This window comes from Otolemur garnettii, unplaced genomic scaffold, assembly GCF_000181295.1.
Source record: "Otolemur garnettii isolate 467f Iridium unplaced genomic scaffold, OtoGar3 scaffold00153, whole genome shotgun sequence".
Classification (NCBI taxonomy): domain Eukaryota; kingdom Metazoa; phylum Chordata; class Mammalia; order Primates; family Galagidae; genus Otolemur; species Otolemur garnettii.
In genome coordinates, this window is record NW_003852548.1 from 3,134,481 (window position 1) to 3,144,336 (window position 9,856).

The following is a 9,856-nucleotide window of genomic DNA, read 5'->3' on the forward strand; positions in this document are numbered from 1 at the left end:
ACATTCTGACCTCCATTTGCCTTATTTCCACGTTTTTGATACATTTTCTCAACATCTCTAAGGCAGAATGTCCCCCTTCTGGTGCTGACCAGCTAGCCTCTTCCCCCCTATACTTTGTATTCTTTTCCTTGGAATCAGACACTTGTTTTCAGTCAGTAACTGGTTACTGCCTTCCAGGATCTTTGAAGAATTGAATACAGTTGCTGCCCATAGAACCTCATAGTTTTTGTGTCTCCTTTTCTTTTCTTTTTTTGAGACAAGAGTCTCCAGCTGTCGCCCTCAGTAGAACACGATGCCATGGCGTCACAGCTGACAGCAACCTCCAACTCCTGGGCGTAAGCGATTCTCTTGCCTCAGCCTCCCAAGTAGCGGGGACTACAGGCGCCCACCACAACTCCCGGCTATTTTTTTGTTGCAGTTGTCATTGTTGTTTTAGCTGGCCCAGGCCAAGTTCGAACCCACCAACCTTGGTGTATGTGCCAGCGCCCTGCTGACTGAGGTACAGGCGCTGCCCATGTGTATACTTTTCTTAAACTTAGAAATACAATTGAAACTAAGCCTCCTTTTAGTGATCACAACTTATTCTTTTTATTAGAAAACTTCTATTTCCCAAGATAAAAATAGTGGCTAAGGAAGACCCTCAGATGGACCCTACTTCTCCTAAGTAAGAAAGTAATCTTTCTGGGAATCTAGAGAAATTTCTTGTTTAGTTCCTTTATCTTTTCAGAAATCCTAGGAGGAGTCTTGCCCGTGGAACAGCCCTTTACAAATCCTTACTTACTATTGTCTAATTCTCTGAACACTTCTTGGATTTGTCATCATCTAAGTTTTTCATGTTCTTCCTGTCACTCACTAGTACCACTGCCAAATCATTCCCTACACAAATTCCCCATAGCTGTGCAAATGCTCCTCATCCATCCAGTTTTAGCACACACTTCATCTCCTCCATGAGTAATATTTCCCTAAGGAAAGAGTAGTAACTGTATCCTTTACAATTTTTTACAGTTTTATTAAGGTACATTTAGTACAATAAATTGCTCATATTTAAACTGTATACTTTGATGAGTTTTGACATATGTATATATCACGACAATCAGTATAGTGAACATATCCATTATTCCTAAAAGTGTCCTCGTGTCCCTTTGTAATCCTTCTTCAAGGCCTTTCTGCCACCACCCCCTCAGGCAACCACAGAATTGCTTTCTGTCAGTATAGTTTTCATTTTCTAGAATTTATATAAATGGAACCATACGGTATACATTCTTTTTGTTTGTCTTTCTTCATTTGGCATATTATTTCAAGGTTCATCCAAGTTGTTGCTTGTATAAATAATTCATTTCTTTTCATTACTGCCTAGTATTTTATTGTATGAATATAGAAAAATTTGTTTATCCATTCACTTTTTTTCCTTGAGACAGAGTCTCACTCAGTGGCTCTGGGTAGAGTGCCATGGCATCATCATAGCTCACAGCAACCTCGGAATCCTGCACTCACATAATCCTCCTCACTCAGCCTCCTGAGTAGCTGGGACTACAAGCACCTGCCACAACACTCAGCTGTTTTTTCTATTTTTAGTATAATGGAATCTCGCTCTCCTCAGGTTGGTCTCCAACTCCTGAGCTCAGGTTGATCTACCTGCCTTAGTCTCCTAGAGTGCTAGGATTACAGGCGTGAGCCCCTGCGCCTCCTATCCATCCACTTTCTGATGGACATTTGAGTTGTTTCTAGTTTGGGGCTATTACAAATAAAGCTGCTATGAACATCTGTGTACAAATCTTTGAGGTAAATGGTTTAATCAGATGAGTATATTTACCTTTTTAAGAAACTGCCAAGGCTCAGCGCCTGTGGCTCAAGTGGCTAAGGCACCAGCCACATACACCTAAGGTGGTGGGTTCAAATCCAACCCGGGCCTGCCAAACAACAATGACGGCTGCAATCAAAAAATAGCCGGGCGTTGTGGCGGGCACCTGTGGTCCCAGCTACTTGGGAGGCTGAGGCAAGAGAATCGCTTGAGCCCAGGAGTTGGAGGTTGCTGTGAGCTGTGATGCCATAGCACTCTACCCAGGGGGATAGCTTGAGGCTCTGTCTTAAAAAAAAAAAAAAGAAGAAACTGCCAAATAATTTTTCAAAGTGGTTGTACCTCATGTTCCAACCTTTTACGGTGGTGTATAAGGTTTCCTGTTTTTCCACATTCTCATCAGCACAGGGTATGGTCAGTATTTCATAGTTTTAGCCGTTCTAATTATGTCTATCTATAGCATAGTACTTTATTGCGGTTTTAATTTGCATTTCCCTGATGTTGAGCACCTTTTCATGTGCTTATTTGCCAGTTGAATATCTTCTTTGCGGAAATACCCATTCAAAATCTTTGCTCATTAAAAAAATTAGGTTACTTGTTTTGTCATTATTGAGTTTTAGGAGTTCTTTATATTCTGTATTACAAATCCTACATCAGGAATATGCTTTGCAAAGATTTTGTCCTCATCTGTGAGTTATTATTTAGTTCTCTTAATTTTCTCTTTTTTTCCCTCAGAGACAGGATCTTGCTCTTTCACCCAGGCTGGAGTGCAATGGTGCAATAATAGTTCACTGCAGCCTCAAGCTCTTGGGCTCAAGCAATCCCCTCTCCTTAGCCTCCTGAGTGGGAATATAGGCACATGGCACCATGCCCAGCTACTTTTGTGCTTTTTTTTTTTAAAGACAGGGTCTTGCTATGTTTCCCAGGCTGGTCTCAATCTTCTGGCCTCAAGAGATCCTCCTGCATTGGCCTCCCAAAGTATTGAGATTATGCACACGAGCCACCATACTCAGCTTCCTTTAGTTTATTAACATGGTGAATTATGTTGATTGTTTTCTTTCTTTGTCCAGATGAGTTAAAGCATGAAAGCTTTATTATCTAAGGGCTTTGAAAACAATGAAATATGGGAATCAATTTTATTTTTTTTTATTTCTTATAGCATAACTGTGTACATTAATGCAATCATGGGGTACAGTGTGCTGTTTTCATATACATTTTGAAATACTCTCATCAAACTGGTTAACATAACCTTCATGTCGTTTTCTTAGTTATTGAGTTAAAACATTCATACTCTGCTTTTCAAAAGATTCACTTGTACCCTTGTAAGATAAACCATAGAGGTGACCCCACCAATCACCCTCCCTGCCCCCATCCACTCCCCTCACCTCCTCCTCCCACCCCCTTCCCATATTCCAAGGCTATAATTAAGTTATGACATTCCTATAAAAGCTATGAATGAGTTTCAAAATAGGGCTATGTACATTGGATACTTTTTCTTCCATTCTTGAGATACTTTGCTAAGAAGAACATTTTCCAATTCCATCCATATAAACATGAAGGAGGTAAAGTCTCCATCCTTCTTTAGGGCTGCGTAGTATTCCATGGTGTACATGTACCACATTTATTGATCCATTCGTGGGTCGATGGGCATTTGGGCTTCTTCCATGACCTAGCAATTATGAATTGGGCTGCAATAAACATTCTGATACAGAGAATCAATTTTAAAAGAATTTTGTTTTTTGTTTGTTTTCCCCCAGATGCCTCCTGACTGACTTAGTACACTGGGTTAAAAGGGAATTAAAAACATTAAAAAAGAGTTCACTAGTTTTGGTTCATCTCACTCCTTTTGCCTGGAGATTAGGCCAAACATCAAGCATGTTGGGAAGGGCACAATTTAAAGTAACATTATGAGCTGTAAAGCATTTGCCAGCAATTTACAGTGCAAAATGACAGATAATTCTTTTCACAATGCAAGAGAATGGCAAGCAGTTTTCTGTAGCATGAAAGTTAGCAGCTCGCAGGGGTTGCCCATTTCTGCATAAGGCAGGTAGGCAGAGAGCAACACATTTACACACTTAAGGAGATGATCCACAGAAAAACAAGTTCCTGAACTGCTAACATTAGTAAAACTGGTACTAGCTAAATATTCTGAAATGCAAATCCATGCTTGATGCACATACTGTTCAAAGACACTGCCATTCATTGACTTTCCACACTGCAAGGTAGATTAATCTTTGCCCTCTTATGCAGAACTTGAAAAATTCCTCCAACTTTCAGTAAGGGGGAAGAAGCAAAATCAGAGAATTTCTCAAAAAAGCATCTTGAATTACAGATTTTTTTGAAGTTCCCTTGTTTTCTTTATAGGCTTCTTCCAAAGGTACTAGATGAGACAGCATGACAGCTAACAGTACACCCCAGACTTCTGAGTCCCTTTTCTAACACAGGATCCCACAGAAATCTGCTTTCTACAGCAAGAGGCCAAAGTCCTTTTTAGAATTTAGTGTTGTGGAAAACTGAGCCCATCTCATCTTTAGCTGCTCCCATAATCACTCCCCTTAATCCCAGCAACCTTCATCCAAAGGAAAAAAATACACACACATGCACATGCACACACACACATATATGTGAACTCAGATAAAAACTTATTTACAGGCAGCGCCCATAGCTCAGTCAGCAGGGTGTCAGCCACATACACCTGGGGTGGTGGGTTCAAACCCGGCCTGGGCCTTCTAAGCAACAATGACAACTGCAACAACAACAACAAAAATAGCCAGCCATTGTGGCAGGCGCCTGTAGTCCCAGCTACTTGGGAGACTGAGGCAAGAAAATCGCTTAAGCCCAAGAGTTGGAGGTTGCTGTGAGCTGTGATGCCACAGCATTCTACCAAGGACGACAACTTGAGACTCTGTTAAAAAAAAAAAAAAAACAACTTATTTACAAAGTATTACAAATATACACACCCAATTTTCTAGGGGACACACTTTTGCCACAGAGGAAAGAGGGTCAAGGCTCTGACATGTTTACTCATCAAGTGCCATCTGGTAGTGGAGGCATATATAGACCAGTTTTTAGGGTTCTGCTATAGAACAAAAAGGCTTGTCATATGGCTCCTGCAACGATAGACCGCTCTTTCCTTTGGGAGTGATGATGTTTTATCTACTCAGCCCAGAAGAAATTTTACTTGGGATTTTTTTTTCAAATACATGTATTTACAGTGTGGATGAACTGCAGTTGTATATCAACTCCTCCACATAAAGAAAAATAAAATAGTGTTTAACACTAATAGTAAGTTTCATCTTCCAGTCCTGGGCTTGAGTATTGGGTAGAAAGGGAAGAGAGAGACTTCAACTTGAAACCAAAATGCAAAGACAAATTTTTTAAAAGAAGGCTCAGTGCCCATAGCACAGTGGTTATGGTGCTGGCTGCATACGCTGAGGCTGGCAGGCTCGAACCCAGCCGGGCCTGCTAAAAGCAACAATGACATCTGCAACAACAACAACAAAAAATAGCTGGGCGTTGTGGCAGGGACCTGTAGTCCCAGCTACTTGGGAGTCTGAGGCAAGAGAATCGCTGAAGCCCAAGAGCTGGAGGTTGCTGTGAGCTGTGATGCTACAGCACTCTACCAAGGATGACATAGTGAGACCTTGTCTTAAAAAAATTTTTTTTAAAGAAAAAAAAAGGAAAGAATTACTGTTGTTGACTCCTTGGGCTGTGTCTAAAAGATGATATTCTGAATGGTCTCATAGCATAAGGCACTTTGCACAAATAAGTAATAAGCTCTTCTGGTTTTAAAAAAAGTCTGAGTAATTTGGGAGAAGTTGAAATGCACTCAAGGGTCAGTTGTTGTAGAATTTTGAAATCACAGATAAGCTTGTGGGTTCATCAAAATTCTTCTCTTTTTAGGGTTTCTCCCCTTCTCTTCTTTTACCTCCTTCCTTGTCCCCTCTCCCCAGAAAACATTAAAAAAAACCCAGCCGTTAGTGCAACTAAGGTTCTGTCAGCACACAGTGCAAACAAGTAGAACAAAAAAGGTATATTCCTCCTTTTCAGCCTTTTTTCCCTCTTCACCAGTTAAAAAAAGAAAAAAAATGTCTTGAGCTCTTTTAAGTCTTCATAGTTCCAAAATAAAAGAAGATGAAAAACGCACAAAGAGAAGAGCACCCCCCCAAACGATGTGTCACACATCCAAACGAGCCTCCTGTAGTTTGTCAAAGCATGCTTGTTAAGGTTTTTCATCTTCTACAGGCTCGCTGTGGTATCCTGCCACATACAGGCTCTTGTCAAGGTTGCTTGGGATAGGTTTAATTTCTGTTCCCAGCTGCTCCTCAATACTTTTCAGATCAAAGCAATCATTGTATGTGATCAAGTTGATGGCTAAGCCAAGATGACCAAGGCGACCTGATCTTCCAATACGATGGAGATAGGTCTCTGCCATCTTTGAGAAGTCAAAGTTTATTACCACATTCACAGCTTGTATATCAACATCTCAGGTAAACAGATGAGTGCAAACAAGATTTTGGCATAAGCCATTTTGGAAATCATGAAATACACATTTTTGATGTTTCTGCCTCATTTTAGCATGAATATAGAAGCAAGAATAACCCAGTTGAGAAATCGTCTTGGCTAGCAATTCCACTCGCTAAGAGGAGTTACAGAAAATGATCAACTGGTTTATCTGAAGCCTGGAGAAAATTGTGTTGAGGCAGTGTACTTTCTGGCACCCAGTTACATATGTGTAGTACTGGGTTACTCCCTTCAAAGTTAGTTCCTCCATCATGTTAATCTCATAGGGTTTCGGCAAATGGGAATTCATGAATTTCTGCATACGAAGAGGGAAAGTAGCTCAAATACAGTAAAATCTGCCTGTTTTTAGGTAGTGTGAGAATGAGATTCTCCATTATCTGCACAAAATCCTGTGATAGCAACTTACCTGCCTCATCCAATACTATCATTTGGACGTGATCAACCTTTGTTACTCCTTTCTTAATAAGATCTAGGATTCTCCCAGGGGTAGCGATCACCACGTGAACTGTGTCATGAAGCCTCATCTCATTATGTCATCTCGTAATTGGTTCCTCCTGGGGTTGCCATCACTTTGGCCCCTCCCATGTGTTTGCTGACCTGGATGCAAATTTGACTGACCTGTAAAGCAAGTTCTCCAGTAGGAACAATCACCATTGCTTCTGTATTGTCCTTCTTCAGGTCTAGCCGTTCAAGTAAGGGAATGAGGTAGGCACTGCTCTTGCCTGTTCCATGTTTTGCTCTAGCTAAAATATCCCTACTGGATAAAGCAATGGGAATGCTCTCCTCCTGAATAGGAGATGGCTTTTCCCAGCCCATTTCAAAAATTCCCATCAATAACTCCCATTTCAAACAGTGCTCTTCAAACTCATTGCCTTTTGTGGAGGTCACATCCTAAGTTTTGATTCTTAGATCCTTTGGAGGGAGTTTTTTTTTTTTTTTAAAACTCATTAAGTGTTTATTTAATGTTCACTGTATCTCAAATATGCTACAGAAGTTGTTTTATGAATAAGTTCTATTGTATACAGTTACAGAAGTTAACCAAGTTTTTAGGGGAAGAAATTGTTGGAGACTATCTTGTACCAAAATCCAGTCATAGTGGAGACAACTGATTACATACTTCTTTTTTTTCTTTTAATTATTATTTTTTATTAAATAGTAACTTTGAAATGCTCATCATCCTTAATCATCAGAGAAATGCAAATCAAAACCACTTTGAGATATCATCTAACTCCAGTAAGATTTTTTTTTTTTTGCAGTTTTTGGCTGGGACTGGGTTTGAACCTGCCACCTCCGGCATATGGGGCTGGTGCCTTACTCCTTTGAGCCACAGGCACCGCCCTAACTCCAGTAAGATTAGCCCACCTCACAAAATCCCAAAACTACAGATGCTGGCATGGATGCAGAGAGAAGGGAACACTTCTACACTGCTGGTGGGAATGAAAGCTAATATGGCCTTTTTGGAAAGAAGTTTGGAGAACACTCAAGGAACTAAAAGTAGACCTATAGTTTGATCCTGCAATTCCTCTACTAGGTATATACCCAAAGGATCAAAAATTATTTTACAACAAAGACTTTTGCACCAGAATGTTTATTGCAGTCCAATTCCTAACAGCCAAGACATGGAAACAGCCCAAGTGCCCATCGACCCATGAATGGATTAACAAATTATGGTATATGTGCACCATGGAATACTATGCAGCCGTAAAAAGATGGAGACTTCATATCTTTTACCTGGATGGAGCTGGAACATACTCTTCTTAGTAAAGTATCCCAAGAATGGAAAAAAAAAAGTATCCAATGTACTTGATACTACTATGAAATCAATATATAACCACCTACACAATCATACGAATGGCAAAATATAACTATAGCCCATAAAGTAGAAGGGAAGAGGAGTGAGAGGGGTGAGGAGAGGGGATATGGAAGAAGGGAGGGTATTCGGGGGGACCTGACCTAATAGGCATGATGCAATGGTACATTTCAAAACTATTAAGAAATGAGTATAATCGTGATGGATGTGTTACTTAGTTCAATGTAAGCATTTCACATTGTATACTGAAGCAGTACCCTGAACCCCATAAATGCATCAATGCACAAAGTTATGATTTAATAAAAAATAATTAATTATAAATAAGAGACTTAAAAAACTGCTTAACAAAATACAAATTTTATAAAATGCCCATTAAATGTAAGGAAAAGGAGGGACATTTCTCCCTCTTTTATGATGCTGCTATTTGAAGAGAATATTTAATGTTACTTCTATAATGAAATACCGGTGTGATAAATCATTAGACTTAGTATTAAACAAAAGGTTGAGGACATTTATTGCTTTCAACATGAAATAATAAAAACAATATTATTTATTCTAAAAAAATAAATTGTAACTTTGTACATTGATGCATTTATGGGGTTCAGGGTACTGCTTTGATATACAATGTGAAATGCTTACATTGAACTAAGTAACACATCCATCACGATTATACTCATTTCTTAATAGTTTTGAAATGTACCATTGCATCATGCACATTAGGTGAGGTCCCCCCAAGTACCCTCCCCCATCCCATGTCCTCCCTCTTTGGAGGGAGTTTTAAAGTCTTTTTCCAGTCATCACCAGGTTTAATAGTGGTGGTCATACTCTGCGCTTGCTACTGAGTGCCATTATTGATTGTGTTGGTGTTTTTCAGCTGGTTCATCAGTTGCTGTGTCTGTGTGCCCACTCCTCCAGGGCCACCACTGGGTTTCACAGGGCCCCTCAGCTGACCATATTAAATGGACAGACACATTATAACAGAGGGTTCTTTGTTCTAGCTGTGCTCATACCGTGTTACCTGCAAAGGTGTCTCTTAAACTTCAGAACTTGTCTTAATTCTTTTTTTTTTTTAAGAGGCAGAGTCTCACTTTTCTTAATTCTTTTTTTTTTTTTTTTAGAGACAGAGTCTACCCTCGGTAGAGTGCTGTGGCGTCACAGCTCACAGCAACCTCCAGGTACTTGGGCTTAGGTGATTCTCTTGCCTCAGTCTCCTGAATAGCTGGGACTACAGGTGCCTGCCACAATGCCCAGCTATTTTTTTGTTGCAGTTTGGCTGGGGCCGGGTTTGAACCCGCCAACCTTGGTATACAGGGCCAGTGCCCTACCCACTGAGCCACAGGTGCCACCCAAACTTCAGAACTTTTCAATGTCAGTACAGAAACTGTAATAACAGTTTATTAGGCTCTCCAAAACTAAGAGATAAATATAAGTCATGCTCAATATATGAATCCTTTATTGCAATGTAGGCAAGCATCTGTAAGTCTGAGATGGTAAACAGCAGCAACTTGCTCTCATGCACCAAATCAACTTTTTATTTTTTAAAAGCCCTCTAACAAGCTTGAATTATATCTGAATTCACTCACTTCAACCTCGGTCCTTGGTCCTTTATTGTTGACTTGAAGTTCCCCAAATGGGCTCAGCACCTGTGGCTCAAGTGGCTAAGGTGCCAGCCACATACACCTAAGGTGGCGGGTTCGAATCCAGCCCGGGCCCGCCAAACAACA

At 40.2% G+C, this 9,856-nt stretch overlaps 1 pseudogene; it reads right to left on the reverse strand.

Moving 5' to 3' along the window:
• Nucleotides 1-6,010: 6,010 nt before the first annotated feature.
• On the reverse strand, nucleotides 6,011-9,140 carry LOC100963666 (annotated as a pseudogene).
• Nucleotides 9,141-9,856: the final 716 nt, after the last annotated feature.